Source organism: Nilaparvata lugens, chromosome X, assembly GCF_014356525.2.
Source record: "Nilaparvata lugens isolate BPH chromosome X, ASM1435652v1, whole genome shotgun sequence".
NCBI lineage: Eukaryota > Metazoa > Arthropoda > Insecta > Hemiptera > Delphacidae > Nilaparvata > Nilaparvata lugens.
Window position 1 is genome coordinate 16482895 of NC_052518.1, and position 22237 is coordinate 16505131.

General features: G+C 34.3%; 1 protein-coding gene across 1 annotated transcript in view; it reads left to right on the forward strand.

The window, feature by feature from the left end:
* Nucleotides 1-814: 814 nt before the first annotated feature.
* Nucleotides 815-22237, forward strand: part of LOC111051595 — a 55293-nt gene continuing 33870 nt past the window's right edge. Inside the window, exon 1 of the mRNA XM_022338136.2 lies at nucleotides 815-1155. The gene's annotated coding sequence lies outside the window, so the exon portion shown is untranslated. The remainder of the gene's footprint in view (nucleotides 1156-22237) is intronic.

Genomic DNA, 22237 nt, shown 5'->3' on the forward strand with positions numbered 1-22237 from the left:
GTAATAAAAGAATAACAAGATAATATTTCATTATAATATACCGTGATTCATGGTTACGATGATGCGTATTTCTGTTGAATTTGTGATTTCACTTAGTTATTTCGATTTTTTTTCCAATTTTCTCTCTTGATATGTATTATCTTTTATTTCAAGTTGATCTGTTCTCTAAGACGAACTCTTCCGCCACCCTAGTTCAGTCAATTGAGGAATGCTCTATGTATCTTGAGAATCTTTGTTTTGAAATCCCCAAGGCTTGGTTCTCGGTAGAGTATATCAAATTTAACCATGGAATGTAACGTCATAATACTGTCATCCAGCTCGTTTATTGGATATGGTGGCATTGATTTCGTGATGTGACGTCACGTAACCGTGTCCATTAAATTTAACTAAGATTAGGTCAAGTCATCACACTCTCATTTGGCTTCTTTATTGGTTCTCTAAGCAATTAATATGACGTCACTTAACCGCGGTTAAATTCAATAGACGTTAAGCAAGTTAAGCAGTGACGCAACCAGGTAAATTATTATATTCAGTTGAACTTGTCTACTGAGAATAACCGTCAAACATTTCGCATGGTCTTGATGCTTGATGTGATGGAAACCACCCCTATTCGTGGGCGAGAAAAAAAGGCTAGGGGGCGCACATACCTCCCTACCTCCCGCACAGCATGCAGACTCCCTCAATCAAGTGAGTATCGGCGCTGAGCTCTAGGCGCTCTGTGATTGGTCGCTTTGCAGTCACGTGGTCTGTCATCGCTTGCGTAGTGTTGGTAGAACTGCGTAGTGTGGGGCTCACGAGTAGTCAACTCCACAGTCAGTCTTCAACCTTCCAGCTGGACTGGTATAGAGTGTGGTGACTGACTTCCACCTACAAGCGACTACCACCTACCCCAGTTGATCTGGTACTATCTGACTAGCTGGATGATCTTCGAAACTGCATCCCCTACTAGTCGACAACAGTTTGTTACCTGTGTGCAGTTCAATTTTAGACTTATCAACCCCTGACAATTACTTAGTGCTATAGGATTGAACATGACTTTGTGAGTGAAATTTTCCCAGTGATTTTCCTCTGGCACACTTGGAGACACAGTGAAATTTGTGGACTATATTTGTGGACAGTTTCAAGCGATGGATGTTCATCCCTCTTCGATTTGAGGTTAGTATCATTCAATATAATCATACAAATGATAATATTTTGACTTTCTTCACAACTGTCATCAAATTTAAACAGTTTATTTGTGTATTAAAATTTAATTCTTATACTTTGGGATTGAGGCAACTAAGTTTGATCACTGCTCTTATCAACCGTGGAGTACATTTATTATTTCCAAATAATGGATCAAAATATTAACTTTAATTGAACATTGTAATTGTTTTTATTCTCATCCCATCAAGTGTGATCACTCACTGATAACGATAAACATTGAACCTCTTCAAGGATTATTAAATAATTATTGTAGATGAGCATGTGTCCGTACAGTAGAGGTCTGGGTGTATTATTTTTCATTATTTTAATATAGTTTAACCACTTTTATGATATTATGGAACATGATTAAATTTAAATGCATGTGATAGAAATTCTCAATAATCGTGAAACAGACATTTGATGCGTCACATATGTTCTAGTACAGAATATATTATAACATGATTCTAGGTACCGTTATACGTTAGATAGAAATGTCAGTTCTCAGTTATCAATTGATATCGAACGATTCAATTTCCTTACTTCAATAGCGACTGTGCTATTATCAGATTCTTTTTGATAGTGCGTTACTATAGTGATAGATAACAGTGATGCTCCTCCGCTCCAGATGAAATTTTCTCCTTCACTTTATTTAAATCTTATTGATATAACTTGATTACAGATTGTCCGTATTTTATGTAAGGCCCTCATATTATAAAATTTTTGTAATTAATAATTTACAAAGAATTGAACGCTCATGTCACCTCCTAGTCCATGCTTGTCTGTGATGATTGATCTGGTTTCAAATTTCACTAGAATCGTCATAACAAGTGTGTGAATTTCTCATGAGCCTCTCAATTCTGTTAATATATTTTTAATAGAATAAATTCACTTCTACAAAACATTGAATCAATTCAGTAAACCACTCTTGAAAAGTCAACGTAGAATAAACTTAATTCAATCAATGTTTTTCCAAAATCTTAATCTACATCAACTATCCGTTTTCGTGCTTTTGCAATGCACTTTTCCAATAATCAGTCGATACTATAATACTCTAATTGAATTTGATTCATATTAACTATAAAAAACATTACATTATAGACGCTCTATTTAACATCACTGCAATTAATTTCGAGCTAAATAATATTGATGGCATGAATTGTATTGGAAGTTTTTTGTTTCGATTCTTATTTGGGAATAAATTAATCTGATAAATTCAAAATTTTAGTAGATGCATTTTTTGGACTCAATATTGGGCGTGAATTAAGTTTTCATTTTCAAACATTCTCTAGACTGTGTAATCTAAATAAAGTTTTAAGGCAGGTTTTGGCGAATGACTATTGTTTTCACCTGAATTGTTTATGTAACTTATGTGAATAAATAGAATAATTAATAAAGAACTTTGTCAATATTAATAATTTGCGGGAATATTTCTGTATCACGAGCGTCAAATTTAAAATCGAACACAATATTTTTTAAATTTTATTCTATTCCTTCGCGTTGGAATGCTCACAGTAGATGGTGGTTGTAGTTGATTCAAGTTTCACTCATTATCATTTCGACTTTTGTAGACCTCCAAGTTTTATCTTGTGATCGTAGTTGTAAACTCATAGATTTTGGGTGACTCTATGACTCATAGTCTAGAGATGTGCCATCCACTCTATATTTTCAATCTCAATCTTCCCTGCTTCGATTGATTGAGTATCTCTTATTCTGTAGAGATAAGTTTGGAGAATTATCAGGGTATGCCATCAAGTATACATCAGGGTCAACAATTGATCTATTCTACCCTTATCTTGAGTTAGTATGTGCAGGTAGATCTCAAGTGTACAAAAACGACAAAAATACTTTCTATCTACCCCAGTCCCATTGATAATGCACCCTCTTTATAAGGAAAGTACGAAGAGGACGCGCATCCTACCTGGCTGAAGGTTGGTCATAAATCATTTTCGTGAGAGTACGAACAGAGCGCGCTTCATTTCAGTGCGCGCTCTCTTCGTACCTCACTGATTTACCCTTCTGACTGCTTGACAAATCTTTGTTGTCCCTGATAATATAAATAAATATACATGGTACTACTTATTTTCTAGTTTTCTTCAATAAACCCCTTTAACAATAATATCGACGTGTTGAGGACCGAATGGTGAATATTGAAAAATATTAATATTGTAGATTTCTGTTAGTGTTCTCCAATTATTGTGTTGAAGTGATTTGATTTAAGCCGAATTTATTGATATGAATTACAGTGAACTTCGATTTATGTTAACTGTTAATTATATTTTTGTGTTCAATTTTAAGGGTTAATTTTATTTTTTGACTGGAGTACGATTCTGCTAAATTACTTCAAAGCTGCTTGAAAGCTGCAATAATTTCAACAACATAGAAGTCTAAATTACTTCCGTGTTACTTCCAATTATTGCAACTGAAATCATGTGTCGGCACATAAAGTCTGTCCGTCTGACAGTCTGTGTGATATAAAATCATAACAATTTTTCATCTTATGCACTTCCAATGTTATTTCTATATCCTGAAGGAGTAAGTCAATTTTGTTGTCCAACGAACTTCACCTGTGAAGAGGTTTGAAGAATTCGTGTTCAAAATTTGAAGCTGATTGATCAATTTTCTCTAAAGTTCTTGTCGAACATAAAACAGGCAGAAAACGCCTTCAGATGAAAATCATTATGAAAGATATATCAACCAAAGCCATCTTTCGTAAACAATCATTTCAAAAACTATACACATAAGTATTCATTTTTGTACATTCTAGAAATCTCAAGTATTATTTTTTGTTATTTTCAACTTGAGTATTTGAGTATTTCTGTCATCTCCTGTGAATTATCATTTGCTCTGCGGATTGGAATCATTACTGTTTGATCCCTCAATAGTATAAACTTGTTGATACTATTATTAAATTCTTTTGTGAGAGAGAATTTTTTGAATTATAGTTTTTCAATCATGTGTAATCACTTCTATAGGGTCCAAGTTATAATGACAGTGGAGAAATAGAAGAATAGCGTTGCCGATCTCTGCCTTGCTACTGCCTTCTGTAGATGATAGCTGATATCGGTATATCTTATGAAATATCAACTGTTCATTCTTGTTAGAGATTATCAATATTATTCGTCAAGAGAAAATTTTTTTTCAATTATTTAATATTACATTTTCATACTTGAGATGAAATACTTTGTTAATTGATTATATTTTTACATTGTTTAAAAACTATCTAGCACCGTTGCAGTGCTAAACAAGGATAGCAACACTATAGGTAATCAAATACTGCCATTATAACTTGGACCTTAAATAGGAGAGAGAAGAGAAGAATGATAGGACTTTTGGACGCGGGGAGTGAAAGTAAAAAACTGAGCCTTTGTAGTAACTAACTAGAGTTCTGTAGTTCTGTTCAAATGCATTACATTCTTATAAATAATACAATTTCATAACATTTATAGAATTTTGTGAATAATTTGGATTCGTCTCATCTCGATTTGAGGAGATAATCTATTTCGAGATCTATAAGGATTTTTTTAGTCTTGATCTAATTTTATATTTGTTCTAACATTGTAACTCGTAACTGCATAATCTATCTTTGAATGGTATTCAAGTGATAGCATACCAAACCCCTCCACTAAAAATGCAGGAACACAACGAGAATAGAAGTAATGGCCCCCTATTAAATGGAATTGATAGTGCTGTAGTTTCATTGGGAATCAAGTCATTCTTCGCCTTCCTCTAACCATTTGCAAATATTTTAACAGATAACCACTTTTATTTGGTGGTCGATTTCGTAGATAGTTATCAATCGTACCGGGGTTTTGTTATTTCTGGATTGAAGCTAACTATTAACTTCTTCTCGTTTAACCAGGCATTCATCGATTTTCATATTCCTCCTCCAATGTCTCCGCCTTCTATAAATAATTGTTCATTTCTCATCTTTGTAATTCATTCACACCTATAGTTTTACAACTCTCTTCCAATCCACTTCCCTCGAACTCTCCAGCGCCCAGTTATAATTATAAAAAAGTTAATTTAACCAGATAGTTTACCACTTACAATTTTACCACGATATTTCTGGAAACTATCAATCACATAGTGAGTGAATAAGTAATAGATTGACTGTCACTCTTCTCTAATCTCATTTAATTCAAGTAAATAACAACAAGACAGATAATCTCTTACAACATGGGTTACCGTAGTTGAGTGTGTAATTTACATAGATTATTATTTTTACTCATGACTCATGGATCATTTTTTGTCATTTAGAAGGAAATAAAATTCAATAAAATCAACAGTCATGGAAAGAATTAAAAAATGATCTGACACTTGCCTCTTGCCTGATTTGAAACATTCAATTATTATATTGATGTTTGTTGATATTTTCTCAATTGGATATCCATGAATTTATACAAATACTAGGAGTGTCGATACTAATTAGATGATGTTAATTTTAGGAACAGGGCTCTCAGGCAGGCACTGTCACAAAGACAGTGCAACTTGTTACTTATAATTGAACTTTCAATTCTTGTTCTCGCCTCATGGAGATTTAACCTCATTCCAGTATTATTATTTATCAGGTATACTAGTAATATAGTTATAGGATCTATGTTAGTGGTAAAGTCCAAGTAGTATATCGTATAATTGGGTATTGGGAGATATTTATGGAAAAGGCAACGGGTTCTCAGCTCGACCAATGAAATCCACGAGATGTCCAGAATGATTTGACGCGAGTTCATTGAACCTCCGTTTAATGTCACAGCGTTATTGGCACTATTTCTACACTATTAGATCAGCAAAGATTACAAAGGGTCATTATTAGACGTGAAAGGCGATGTCTTAGTCAACTAATTGTCCTCAAATCAGCTGACAACTCATCATTGAATACTGAATCTAAATGCTTTTTTGAATCTTAAAATCTTCCAAATTTCGTAGTTGGCCTTTTGGAATCTGGAAATTGGATAGCATCGAATTTGGAGCTCATTACATTTCAATTGAAGATGAGTCAGCATGTATCATCAGTTCCAAGACTTCAACTACTGAGTATTGATTGCCTAATTTACTCCGTCAAAGAACGAATTTGTTCATTGTCCTCTAGAAAATGCTCTCAATTATTAAATTATTTATTGGATACAATCGTTTCCGATACTATTTTTCAAAAATTGTAATTGTTTTTGATTTTCATTTATCATTATCATTTTATCATTGAAATCATATTGATGATATGATTAAGCCTGTGGTTTAAATAGCTCAGACGATCTCTCTTTTCAACACAGTAAACTTTCTTTGCGACTTATTTTCCTGCTAGACACTCTTCAAACGAATTTGATATCGTACATGATAGGCTAACTATTGTCGATTTGATAACGCCACATTACTTGTGCATGCTGTGCAATATTCCTTTTAACATGCTTCTTATTTGCCTCATCAGCTCTAATTAATTTCGTATATAATCATTCTTCTTTGAACATGCTCTCTTTGAGAATAGATCATTTTATGGCAAGCTTGAAGAACGTCTTCATCAAGACGAATGAAATCTGAGGAGTGAGGTAATTTAAACATGCATGAACATGTTTAGAATTTGATGCTACTTATTTTTTCCAATTAGTAAATTTTTAATACAAGATGAAATTTGAAAAATGAGTAGGTATACTGATTGTTACAATTTGGAAATTGTGATTGTTTTTTTTTTTTTTAAATTATTTCAATCCATATAGTATTCAATATCTTATTCTGTCTGTCTCTCTCTCTCCTCCTCTCCACTCTCTCTCTCCCTCTTTCTCTCTGTCCCTATTGTGAAATATTTTTAATTTTAAATATTTTTTATTGAGAAATATTTTTTGATACGTCACACTATCTATTACTCTCTCTATATCTTTCTCCCTCATCCGTCTGTCTGTCTCTCTATCTACACATTTATCTCTCTTTCTATGGATCATTTTCACTCCTCTCCATCTCCATCCATCTACCTCTAATATCTTTCGCACGTCGTCCTTTCGTCTACCCTACGCTCTCCAACACCTCTATATGATGAGTAGCGCCGTTTCCAAAACTTGTCAAACAACTTTTTGTCTCATCCGAAAACCCAAACTTAAACAGCGGCTGCCTTAAAAGAATAGACATGATAGAGAGAGGACCTTCCTCCCTTATGTTTAATTACGACGGTAGCAGTTTGACAATAATTGAAAGAACCGTTAGGTCGAGGCGACCTTGGCATATAAGTATTGTAGAACAATGCAGTCGGGCCCTTGAATAAGGTTAATATTGTTCGGCTGTGATTTCTTGATGATTTTTTCGGTTAGTCTGTTGTCTTCCAACCTGTGAGAATATTTGCGTCTCAACGGTTAAGCTGGACCTGTTTTAGCTCATCTCTTTTAGATATTTTTTCGGGCTCTTCAAATCGTCATTATAATTTTGAACCTCTTCATATTATTAGGCCCCAACCATATACGGGCGTCTTAGACGCTCTAAACGTTTTTCGCTCGTTGACCGGATGCATTTTTTTTTTTGGGGGTACACTATACGAGCCAAATAGACGCTCCCCATGAGAGCCGATGCATTCTGTAGAAGCAAGAAATAAATTATGGGCGTCTATATGACGCCCGTACAGTTGAGGCCTTAGCGATGTATCTAATGCTAAACTATCTAAGAATATATAGCAGCTACCACTCCTGGAATGACTGACACTATTATGTACTGTACTTCCTTCCCTCTTAGTTTGTATATTTTTTTAATATTTATAAATATTCAAAATTCTGGAGAATGTAATTTTTTCTCGAATTGTATTATGTGTATGTTATAAATTACTTCATTTACCACGTTTTTATTAAACGTTTTTGCTAAATTTCTGTTTCATACTTTTCTTTTCTTTTTCTCTAATTGAAAGCTTACTGAATGCTTGTTGCTAGCGCACAAACTTTGTTTTGCTGGCAACGTAAATATTATTCAGCTCAAATGAATGCTTTTGTAATTCTGTTTGTTAACTTCTCAGTGTATGCAACTGAATTTTGTTTTTCAGTTTGTACATTTCTATTGATTTGGCAATAAATTTGATTCGCATAAAAATCCTTTCAAATTCTAATTGAATTAATTCCGGGAAATATTCACAGATTAAACTGGAGGCTTGTGATAATACGCACAAGTGGCACTTCTACAGGTAATGCGCTTTTTCTTTTAGTGATTGCCAAGATTAGCGTCTGCTGACCATTCAACAGACAAGAGCTTGGACGAAGTTTGCAGTCAATAGAAAATAATAAAGTGGATTTAACAAAAATAATGGGTCTTTTCAAATAAGTTGTCACAACAGATATTAGGAAATCCCTTTTCGGCAAGTTTCCAGTTGGATTTGAGTGATTTGTAAATTCCCTACAATAGAGCGGGAATAGTCAAACGGTTCGGTCGCCTTGTCAGGTAGTGGAACATCCGTGGGGGCTCTTCTAAGAAAACAAACAATACCGTTGCATGGTACCATGTTGTGTCCCTGACACGATACACTATTGTTGACAACTTTGAGAAAGGCACACAATTCTGAAATCTTGTGATGAAAGTTCTATTTAAGAGCTTCAGCTGTAACTAATCTTTTTCTGAAATTGGTATTGGCGTCTCCGTATGAAGACATGTTTCTCTTAGGGGCATATTGATTGATAATGGTCCCTCTCTGAAAATGTTTTATTTGTTTAAAACCCTGACACTAAGTAAGCTGTCAGGTGGGGCTCCTTTCACCCTGCTGACTGTAAATTATCGACTCAGTGTTTTTTTCCACTGTTTTGTCACTTATTTTCAAACTGTTGACTTCAGCCCCCTGAATTTCTTCACAGTGTCATTGAGATGATCATGCTTCCAGCATTCGAAACAAAGGAGTTCTCTGAAAAAGAAATTTCTTTAAAAACGCCGCTAGGCACTAGGAACATTGGGAAAGTTGGCCTTGAAAAATTTCCTTCAAAAAGATTCCTGATAAAGTAGGGTGGAACCAAAAGTACAGTTCCCTTCATATATCTATCTATTCATCTTCCATTCTGTTCACTTCAATGTGGAAGGAAGTGGTGGTCATTAAAACATTCAGTATCGACAACCTACATAAATAAAAAAAATCTATTCGTGAATTGTAAAAGGCTAGTTCCTCGAAAACTATTATTTGCAAGAAATGCTGATTTTTCAATAATGCACGATCGTTAATATAAACCAACACAAGTAAAGAATCCCCAATTTCCCATCAATTCATAAAAAATGACATAAATGTTGGAAAACGGAGACAACACTCCAGCGGATTAACTATTAGTATATAAGCTATATGGTAAGGTTTGAATAATAAAATATGGAATAATTACTTGAGATAACCAATTTTAGTCATCCGACGAGTGGAACAAATCGTTCTTCAAACAAATTCGACATGAATTGATTGTTTCCCTATCCCTAATTTCGGTATACAGATGTAATTCAACGGTGATCTGCATTGACCTTTTCAACTTTACAACCCTTGACCGTTTTTGACCACGGGTCAGTGGGGCGCTAGGGTTGAAAATCCCTTCCTATCATCCTGTAAGGGTGATTTTTCAAAACCATCTTCACTCGAAACCTTCAATTCCTTTCAAATAAACACAACCCTGTGGCAGGAAGCATTTCATGCCTTATTTATGCATACTAAATTACACTAGGTAAGCCCATGTCATACAAGTGTATTGTGTAACCGTTGTCGTATGTAATCCCTTCAAGCTACTATTTCTTTCCAACCCATACATGAAGAAGATTTAGTGTCTGCTGTATGCGCTCAATCGTAACACAGTAACTGAATGGCCAACGTAAAATCTTTTTGGTTACTTTTGTCTATTGAAAGGTCCCCAGTTAAGAGAAAAAATGTAAATCCAAAAGTGTAGAGTATAAGTAGTATAGTCAGGTATATGTGCAGTTTGACTTTGTTCTATTTTTAGTTCCGTATCCATAAAAAACCAACAAGATATCATACAATCTATTCCAACTCTTAAGTTTATCAGAATTACCGTATATCAATTAAATTAGTGATAGAATAACAAATCCATCGCCACTCTCTGATTAGAGTATAGGAACAATGTTCAGCTCACATTGGAAAGTCTGATGCCCGGTTTCACCAAGCTCGGTCGACACATTTGAACTTGGTCAATCGTCTACGCTTTAGAACGAATTAACTGAAACATAATGATTTCTATGGTGATAGCTTCTTTCGATAATTCCAGTGCACACATATGAAGCGTACCCGGTTTAACCATGTTCAAATGTTCTGAATTTTATTCCTATTATTTGAAGAATATTTCAATTCCAATAGTTCAATACACTAACTTATATTCATATACATTATGTTCAATACACTAACTTATATGGAGCGTAAATAGTGGTTCACGAATACAGGAATTTGAATAATAATTTGTATTTCAATGCTATCTACATTATTTATATCACTATAATGTTGAATTGATCCATCTCAAAAACTCAATAAATTATTCATTTCTTCACAATTAATAGAGGTTGTACCATTGAGATTTATATTTTTTAACTAGGTATTTTTAGCCAATTGTATGGCAAATCCTTTATGGTAGTAACTTTTTGAAAATTAAAAGTCTTTTTGCTCTATACCTAAGATTTGAAGGGTCACGAAAATTTTGAAATAATTTTAGAAAGAACGATGTTTAACATGGAAGATTCAACTAAATAATATGATCTACGTACTTATCGAGAGAGATGGTTGGTTTTGGGAAAATCCACTCACTTTATATCTTTAAACTTGAACAGATTCTTAAAACGTGAGCAGGTTTGAAAGGAACTATCATTACTCCAGGTTTAACAATGCCTGGGGTGATGATTTTTTTTATCGTAAAACCTGAGAGGCAAGAGCAACTTAATCTCCAGTCTGCACCTCCGCTATCAATTAACAGAGTTAGTTTTCTTCACGAACCAGCAGATACGAATTAAAAAGGATAATAATGGTTCAAATTAACATTAACTTATAACACTTCTGTCACGTATTGTGTTAATCACACCAAAATTCATTAGCAATAAAAAATATTTGGTTGTTCAAGATGTTCTATGTATTCAATTCGATGAAGCATAAAAATGGATATTTCTACTTTTGATTGATCGAGCTTAGATTTACTAAATAATTAAAGTTCCCAAAAATTTCAGGTCGGGAGATCAAGTTCTATTTTATATTATTCTTTTGTTAAATCTACAAAAGAGACTTGTCAAATTATTGAACGTATAAAAAATAACCCATCTCTAGAAAATCAATACATTACACTACAACTTATTTAACGTATACATCCTGAGAAAGGTCAATCTCTACCAAAGAAGATTCTACAATGGAAGACTAGGCATCAATATAAATTGAAATGGAATAAGAAACTTTGCGAGACATTATAGCCTTTTAAAATATTGGACTGGCGTTTTGCAACTTCTGTCTGATATCGCTGATAGGTTCGATTCCCATTCCGCCTGGCTATCATTTTATCGTTTCTCTTCCAATTATTAATGATTCATAGATTGTCTTGACATTATAATCCGTTCGCTGTTAAAAATATTACGCATGGATTTCAGTTGAAGTACACTAATATCGTTTCTTGTACCAACGCACTAAGAAGGAGATTTGCGTAATAGTTTCGTTAATTGGGATGAGCATAGAAGATTTCTTAGTTTAAGGTCATCAACTTCTTTCGGGTTTGATGGTTATCAAAATAATTTTCATATCAATATCAATTAGGAAGTAACAGCCTCAATAATCTAACGATCTTACGCATACGGGTTAGTCACTGTTGAAAGAGTGACGCCAGAATTATCGATCTCGATGGCACAGGTAGGGTGAAGGTGAACCTGCCAGACCCCTAGCTCGGTACACTGTAAATGTATAGAGAGCAATACACTCCAACATGGGCTGTTTGAGAAACAACTAACTAAAAAAAAGAAGGGAGAGCAGATGGTCTACTCGCTCTAACTTCCGGTCTGGAGTTTGCCGGGCACGCGGCCTTAATAATAGGAAAAAGGGAAGAAGGAAAATAAGTAATAAGAAGAAGAGGTACCACCATAGGAGTGGTGTACGCCGGACACTGGTAGGACGGTAGGACTATTCAATGTAACCGTTTCTTGCACCTGTATCAACGTATCTTTTCGGTTTTGTTCTAATACCAGGGACATTCACATTACTTCCATATGATATAGATAATCAAACTTGATATCATCTGCACCCATTCCCATTCATAGTTGATCATTGTAATACCGGGTAGATCATTTTCTCTTTCTCCTGATTTTTCAAATTTGACAGTCGACCAGTGGTTTAAAAAAACGTTTGAAACGCATCAGTGTTTAATATAAAAAATAGTATATAGTAAGGTCCACGTTATAATGACAGTGTTTGATTAGCAATGGTATTGCTATCCTTGTCAATAATTCAACAAAGCGGATAGCGCTATCTCTTTCTCGCTTTGCTCTGTTGCCAGATCGTCTTTTAACAATGTAGAATAATTAATTAACAAAATATTTTATATTAATTATGAAAATTCATTATGAAATTTTTGAAAAATATAATTTCTTGCTTAATAAAATATAATTCTTAATTTTAAACGAGAAGGAACAGTTAATATTACATCAATAAACCTGTATCAGCTTCCGTCTATAGAAGGCATTGACAAGACAGAGGATCGGCAACGTTGTTCTCCTATCTTTCTCCACTGCCATTATAACGTGGACCTCACTATAGTTTCCAATTTCATCGGAATTGATTCCATTTTCATTGAAAAGTCATAGTACCCTAATACTCAAAATATAATTGAAAAATTCCTTTAAGTATTCTCATCCTATTAACCTAAGCAATTTCAAGATAACTAAAACTCGATCACGTTAATTAAGATAATAGATTCCATGAATATACACATTAGAGAAATCTTTTAGTATCCGTTTGGGGCGTTTAAGGATCCTTTCCTTTCTTCCCCTAATGACGTCATTACGAGGTTTTGAAAGTAAATGGGTCAAACTGCAGCATAAATCAGCATCGATTTGGGTAAATCCCAGTTTTTAAGGGTTTTACTGAGAACTCTACTCCTTGTTCCTTTCTAATGATGATGCCTTATCAACGTATTTGTATTGGGATGGTATTGATTGATGAATGAGTGTTTCGAGGTATAATTTACTTTCTTCATTCAAAGAATGCTACTCCGCTACTCCTCTCACTAATTATCGTCGGAATAGTTAACAATTATTGACGTCGAACTATTGCGGTAATGAGGCAGCAGGTACCCAATTGTCACTGTTCAGTTTGGCGATTGATGGTTAGGGAAGAAGGGTGGAGGGGGTTATGTCCGGTTTACCGTTTAGTTGAATCTATGGTGAGCTGTAAGCTACGATATTTACTAGGAGTTAGGTGGGAGTTGGTTCGCTCATCCCATGTTCTCGACTTGCCACATTCACTTCATACTGTCAATATTATAAATAAATAACACCAATTCTTGTCATTCAAACAATACTGACAGTATAATGTGATTCTCACTATAGCTAGCTTCCGGTCTTTGGCCAGGTTTGAGATTATAGAGTCATAGCGTCATAGAGAGGTCTATAATACAAATTTGTCACGTCCACAAGTAACGGTGCAGAGCATCCAGCATGAGAATCCTATTCTTGGTTCTTTCTTCAACCCTTTCCTCCTACTCTTCTACTTCTTCTTCATTTTCTCCTCGTTTTCCCCAAAACTTCTTTATCATCGTGTCCGACCCGTTTTCCCCAAACTTCTTTATCATCGTGTCTGACCATCTTCTTCTTCTTCTTCTTCTTTTCTTCTGCTTCTTCTTCTTCTTTTTTTCTTCTTCTTCTTCTTCTTGTTTTTTCTTCGTGTTCTTCAACTCCTTCTACAATGGATCTCTCTTTTGTCAGTCTCATTCTTATTCTGACATTCACATTGGCATTTTCTTTGTTTAATCATTTAATTACCTGCACTATTCTTGTGTCAAGTTGGACAATTGTATTATTCCACATTCATCCCTTAGAAAAGCCTAGCTCTATGGACTAAAGTAAAATATGAGCCACGTGTGATTTTCGTTGCGAATCATATTGTGTGGAACTCAGGCATGATTGTATCAAGAAATTTTGCAATTTCGTTTTCATAATAATATTATTAAAAAAAAAACTTTATTATTTTAAAAAAGTGTGTCTCTTTTCGAACAAAGTTTGAGAAGCTGAGAATAAATTAATTTCGTATATTGACAATTCATTTGATCATTTTGTAATGAAATTTCACAATTTTAAATGGAGGTCAATGCTCCCCAGAAATCAACTCGAATGGTAGAGGAAGTATTTCGAGGAACGAATGTCACTCGAATTTTGTCGACATCAGCACAGTTTTTTGTCTCAAATTTTCAGACTCTAGTTTTTTTGTTTTCAAATTCGGATTTCAAGCATTATTTGGCATTCAAATTTCATTAAAGCATCATTGTTCTTTGATGCAATTCTTGTAACAGGTATCATAAATTTTGGGAAGAATGGTGTCCGTTTCACATCTGCTCTCTAAACAATTGGCGCAGCCAAATCTGGTCCCAAACAATGAATCAATTTCTTGTTATCAAAGGATTCCTTGTTGTCATTCAAGAGTTATTCTATAACGCTGCATCCTACTTTAGGAAGTAGCCTATCTGGATTAGTCTTACTATCAAATTACCACTCGATGTTAACCAAGTTTACTGTTTATCTTGTATCAATTCTCAGCTTTATTCCTCAGAGAAACAGTGGCAAAGAAGACCTTCTTCCCTAGTAGTACCCCCAAGATAGTACTCCAATTAACGTAGTCTGGACTACACTCACACCTTCAAATTATTACTGTCGCATAGGCGTATGTGAACCAAGTCTATAAAATTCACCTCTTTGTGATGTACGGTTGAAATTGTTTCAAGATGAGGAAAAGGTGAAATAATATTTCAGTAACCGCAAACACTCGAGTTATCTCTCTTCATTTATTTGGTAAAAGCAATGTGCAGTCTAGTTGATAAAGAGGCTATTAGCCTATGGGTCAGTATTATGTGGTTTGGAAAGTTATCTATACAGATTAATGGATATATTGTCAATAATTTTTGGGTGTAGTATCAGATTTATTCACATAATTATCTGCAATTTCAATTTAAATATAATTTTGATTCTGTAATGACTTTGTGAAAGAAACATATTTTCTACAAATAATTCTGTGGTTGGAAGACAGCTTTCCCTGATTCCCGTTTTTTTCAAAATACGTTTTTGGATTTTAAATAATGGATCTATGAAACTGAAATTACTGAAAAACTGAACCCCAAACTAACAGATCATACCTTATAAGAGATTCAACTAATGTTAGGTATACAGTTTTTAACATTTCTTTGTTTATGATACGCCTTAATTGATAAAATGTATACCAATGATTGTTAAATCATGATTTCTCCTGAAACGAAATACTATAGGAAAAAAGATTATCAGTTTTACATCATAAACTGCGTTTGCATCTCGTAGTATATTTTCAAAAGGAGATCTACAGTAAAAAAATGGAAGTTTTTTCAAAGGAAACTAAATAAAAAACTCTTAATACGTACAGGATACTAGATGCAATTTTTGATAGCCGAATAAAATAGTAAAATTAAAAAGTGATGTTGAAAATCATAATTTGAAATGCAAATTATCGACAGACTTGAGTCATGAGATCGTCGGAAGAGATCCTGGTAACTCTTTGAACGAGTTTTACGTAATTTATCAGAACCCATTTCTAGCTGTCGGCAACATTCTTAACCTTGCCTCTATTTTAACCTCTCTCTCACTTTCAATGTCAATGTCGTTCACTTCTTCGTCTTTTATGTTGGGCCAGACGCTATTCTCTTACCCAACAGACCGGCAATTATATATTATCTCATTCTCAACAATGGCAGATGTGGGAACTAGTAACGAACAGGTGATGAAGCCACCAGCCACCGGATGCTAAGGTGAGATCAACGCGAGATCAACACTGAGTCTGGAGATCTACTTGCTCCCTCACACTCTTTCTCTCTGCTCTCTCACCAGTATCCTCTCGTAACGCGTGCCCAATTCTCCACATTTGGTCACGTGATAAAGGTGATGGTAATCAGGGATATATCGATCCATTTCACTCAAACTGGATGGATTTTTGTTATGTCTAGTGTTTCCATACATACATATCATCAAATGCAATATTAACATTTAAATACCAGATGCGATTGATTGATCATGAAGCAGGGCTGCCTGATATCAAGATTAGGCGGTTACCAACAATCAGTATTGCCAATCAGTCCTCTCGAACAGTGAAATAAGAGTTAGTTAAAACATGTCAAATTTGTATTTTGTATCATTTTTAAACTATAGCATTGAATAAAGTTAATTTTTCTTAGTATTTTGGGAAATGCTAAATAATGAACAAATATGTAATTGTAGAGAATTAATTCCAAAAGTATTGATTAATTCCTGCAATTATTGTGAATTGACTTTTTAATAGCCAAGGATGAACTAAATTGCAAGAATGGGAGACTATACTATCGTGAAGTGAAATGCACTAGTAATACTATATTATGGAATAGTTCCATACTGTACAATACATGAGAATGAATTATCAGCTGATCGTCACGAAGAAGAGAAATTGAGAGTTCAACAATACAAGACCAAGACAAACAAAAAATTCTAGCATCCTCTTCTTCAACTCCCTCCTCCCCTCACCAACCTTTCGCCTTCTTGAATCTTTCTGAATTCAGGCCCTTCTTTGAAAGTCATTGGTTCCATTTGTCCTCTCCCTAATCTCGAAAGACAAGAGTGTTCAGTTTGGCGTCTTTCACATTTTGCCGGTAGTTGATGAATCAGTGACACGACCCCACAACACACCTTGTCAGGACTCAGGGCTAAGGACCAAAGTGTCAGGCATTCCGAAGACACTGGAGTCGTAGAGTCGCCGCCTTCAATAGTCACAGCGGATGTGGACATGTGGAGTTCCTTCAGATCTCCTATTGTTGGCTTTGTCCTATTCGTGCTTTCTCAATCTACTATCTCTCACTTCATTCTCCCATCTACTCACACCCACCCACCCACATCTCTCTCATTCTGTTTTGTCACATTCTTACCTATTGTTTTATTTCTTTTGTTTCGCCTGAAAACGTAAACGTCTCCACTTCCTCGCCGTGATAAGAATAAGATGATGCTGTCTTCTGTAGTCGTCGTCTGTGGAGATGTGTTTTGTTTTCGTTGTACCCGTCAGTTGAAACTTGGTGGGAGAAATCGTTTCTTCAACCTTGGACCTTGGGATGTTCAATACCTCTCAAGATGTTCCCATAGTCCATTATTTTCCTCCTATCTGATACAGTAGCAGAGGGATAATTCTTGATACTCGTCCAGCAGTACACAGAGATAGTTTATTACATCAGAACTGAAGATCACTTGTATTTGTATTATAAAAAATATTTATAGATAAACGATAACACATTCCTTCATTATATTCTAAAAATTAGAAATAATCAAAGTACCATTATTCCAACTATATTTTATTATTCACAATATGTTTCGACACATAAATGCCACTTTCAAGTGAGTGTGTCATATTATATTCTGCGTTTCTACTCAAAATAATAATTTGCTGAATCTCTAACACACGATAATTAAAAACGTTAATTCAAATTGAAATGAAATTTTGGATGACAATTTTTTTTCATCTGTCCAATGATCTTCCATCATTTTTTCACCCATAAGCCTCAGATATATGTGCCCATTAACCCCAGTAACAACTTAGTTACAAGCATAGAGTATAGCTCTGGTTACAAGATGAATGTAAGTTCAAGATGAATGACACTACTGTGAAACTAAGCATAATGAATTCCTCGTTGCATGGCTGTGGAATAATGCCGTATTTATATGCAAGATGCTTACACATTCTCCAGAGAATGTTCTGTGAAGATGAAAATATTTACGAGAGCGTCAGTTACACGTGATCTGTATCTAAAATGATTTTGACGAGCAGAAGGATTGACTCACTCCACATTCGAGAGTCTATTGCGAAATAGTATTCAGTATTTGTGTAATTTAGCTTTGGTGATGATGAATAATCAAGAATGGATTATTTGTTGGAACCACATGTTCTTCGGAATGAATCATCTGGAAGTTATGAATTAAAATAAAAATGGAAAAATTTAACTATACTATAACAAAGGAAAGAACTGGCTTATACACGTACGGGATAGGAATATTATGTTTGACGCATAATCACGTCTGAACTACTGGAGTGATTAACTTGAAATTTTGCATATAGATTCTTGATTAACCGAGGATGGTTATAGGCCTATTTTCAACTCTTGAAGATCCCACTCGGTCAAGTTTTAAAATAGACCATTGCGGAGCACGGGTTACCTGCTAGTAATGATTAAAACGCAAATTATCTCTATAGTAGTTTATTTTCATGTAAAGTGATCTAGGCTCTATTATTAATTATGTGTTCAATATATAACCGATGTGTTCACCTGTACTCTTCTGTCCCATCAAAATGATATCCTATCTCGCGATAGAGATAAATAAATGCATCCTATATTGGTTTTATTGGATTGATACTCTTTATTCCAATAACATTTGAATTTGAAAGCATGAAACTGAAGCCTATGGGAAATCCCATTAAGATTCAAAAGCACTTTGCTCATCGCAGCATCTTGATTATTGAAACGAGAAGCAAGTGTAATCGGGAGAACTGAAGTGTTGACACAATTAGAGTCGGCTATCATTATGAGAAGATTCGAGAGATGAGAATAAAGTCGAAAGTTGGCTCGAGATAATTTCTTTCGATAAATAATGAGAAGACTGTACAATTCATCTCATAACCAACGCGAACGAAGATATTGATTTGTGTTCAAACCACTTGAAATCCTATCTAATCTCGGGAGAGGCCTGGTTCTTTCCGTCTCTAAAATAATGTTCTCTCAACTGCTCTCATCTGTTTCGATCATCATATCCTAATCTCGTCCAGATAAAGACACGGAGAACAAACAGAACGCACCTGTAGACCTGTATTATCCCAGGGCTCCCTCAAGTGTTTGCTCTAGCTTGAGAGCTGGATCATGACATGTAATGAACTTCGATAGCAGAACCGAATTTTGGATACGCGATAGCACTCGTGGTTCCGAAATCGATTGTAACCGGAAAAATTGAAAACGCCACATATTTGTTGACACTACTTGTATAAGGTTAACGGCTCATCAGTTTGAATTCAGGAAATGATGTATTTTGTATTATTATTGCAAGTAAAAATGAATGATGACACCATCAATCTTACTCCCACCTTTCAAAACCATCTCAATTTAAAATTAAATCAATCACTGTTGTCAGTGAATTTGCAACGTTCTACTAAAGTACAGTATAATGATGCAAAATAAAATTCTCCAGGCATGAACATGGACGATCTGCGGTGAACATTGAAATGAACAAACTTGAAATTACTATTACAATAATTCTAAGTCGACATTACAAGTATACCTGATTCGGCATGCTTTTTGTAATTGAATTAAAATTTTCATTTATATTCACGTTTCTATACAGATCATGATTAGTGAGAATTAGTTGTCTAACTTATCTCAATGATTATTATGATTATAGAAAATGTAGCTTTTGTCGATTTTCTTTCAACATACAAATTAAAAATATCTTGACATCAATTTTCCCAACAAAATTCCTCTTCTCTGATTAATACGTCTAAAAACAGTTTTCACAAATCTCGTGTTATAGTTCAATACACTCAACAAGCAGGCCTAGTTTATTGCTAGCCTGAATAAATAATATTCGTAGGTTACGAGAAGACAATGACATCGATGAAAAGTGCTGAGGATCCAAATAAGGCTAGACGAAAACTAGGCGATTCAGCCAAACAGGAGCCGATTCTGTTTGTCATGGAGCGATTCTTGTTACATCATTAGGGATTGTTTGACGATTGTAAAACAACCAAAAAGATAATCCAATATCTCCTCTTATAGTGAAAATTAGCCAAATTTAGCCAGCAAAGATACAGAATATCAAGAATGACACCTCTCGATATCTGAGTAGTATATCTTATTTCCATGTACTGGATACTGAAAAAGTTCGCTACTTTTAGTAGCTTTTAACTTTGACTGATAAAGCTGTCGAGAATACTGGAATCGTGCAATACAGTAGTACAATCTTTGATTATCACTCGTTGATTTTATGAACTGTCAAGCGTCATACCAACTTTGAATTACTTCTATTAGTTTTAAATAAATCTGATAAGAAGTTGGTCATCAAACTAGACTCAAGTTATAACCAAACTATTTTCTCTCATTATGTGAGTATGCTTATGGTTGTTTCTGATCAAAGTATCGTTTAGCCTGGCTCAACTTCAATCACTTTATAATCTGCGTTCTACTCTCTGATAAGGTAGCATGAGTTTATCGTTATGTTTCTATTATTGCGAGTAAAAAATAATGAAGACATTTTATTTCACCATCAATCTGAACCCTTTCCTTTCCTTTTAATGATTATGAAAATAATCAACCGCTTGTGAACGAGAGAATTATTCAATGCATTGAATTCATGGCATTGACTGATTCAATGCTTGTGTTCCTTTTCATAGATTCAACATTCGATAAATCAAAAGAAAATGCATTAAATTCAACTCAAAGCTATGTGTGATTACTTATTAAAAATGTTTAATTTGTACTAATTTTTGTCACATCATATCCTACGTCCCGAATTGACTGTTTAAACGTATAATATAAAAATTCTGTCAATAAAATATTGGATGGATAAAAGTTGAAAACATGTAATTTTGTTATATTTGATTGGTTAATTTCCTAATACACTAATTTCTAGACCTCAATAATACCCTGTTATAAAACTACTGTAAATCTGTATGAGTATGTCCGGTAGAAGATTTTTCATTATTACGTGGAGTACGTAGGTTGCGCATGACTTATTCAATTAAACATTACGATATTATCAGATTATGTATAGGCATAAAAGTGGGTGACCTTCTGTTATGAGCATATTTATACTACTCTTGTATGAAAGCCAGAAAAAATTACCTATGATTCAATTCCCTATGAAAACCTATTGTCCTTTTGAGGTTTAGGTTCACGTTTTCAAATATGAATAAAGATCGAGGAGACCATTCGTGGAACCCTGTCCCAGTTCCAGATTAGTTCAATTTTTGGTTTATAAATTGACCTAGTTTAACACGTTAAAATTCTATTTTTCTTGTTATAGAAGATTATAAACATTCGTTTCCATTTTTTGATTGAATAAAAGAATAACTCAGAGTCTCTTTTGCGAAGTAAATTGATCGTCTCACTGATTTAAAAATAAACTGTTCATTTTGACGTCTTGAGTTCGTGTTTTATCATTTGTTATTTCAATGGCAATCCGGATATTTTAATGGTATACAAATACGAGCTACTCAAGTCTAGACTACATTCCATTCACTCAAAACGTTTTTAAATTTTATGAATGAATTCAACGTCTGCATAACTTTATTGGAAGTGATCCCGGATGTCAACGGAAATTATCACTGTTCAATGTTCCGATTAAGGAAATAATTATGTACTCATCATAGACCATACGATTCCAATTAATTTAACTCCAAATCGTAAACATTTACAACAATTTGCAAATAATTCAGACACAAAAGCGTGTGGGGAACAAGACTCATTATAATTACTGTATTTTTATGCATCATGCACGTATTGAAAAGTAGTCTTGTTGAAAACAAACGAACATGTTCCTCTTCAATACTGAGCTGGCAAATTCTTTTTTTCCCCAATTAATTTATTGTTGCGTTAAATTTCTATAAATACACATTCTTTGTTGAGTGAAATTCATTCATAAGGTTAAAGTTGAGGGTAGCCTATTTTAATTGAAGTCTTAAAATAAGACTTGAGTTTTATAATTTAAAAGCTCCGATAATTTAAAAGCTTAAACACATTTTGGGATCCGTTTTTCAATCCAATGCTCAACTTGGTTGGATTGAAGGTTTTATAATGTCGGAGGCTGAAGACCGATTAGAATCGGTTGTGACGTAGTAGCACTGTGGTCGAGCATTATTCAAAGCGAT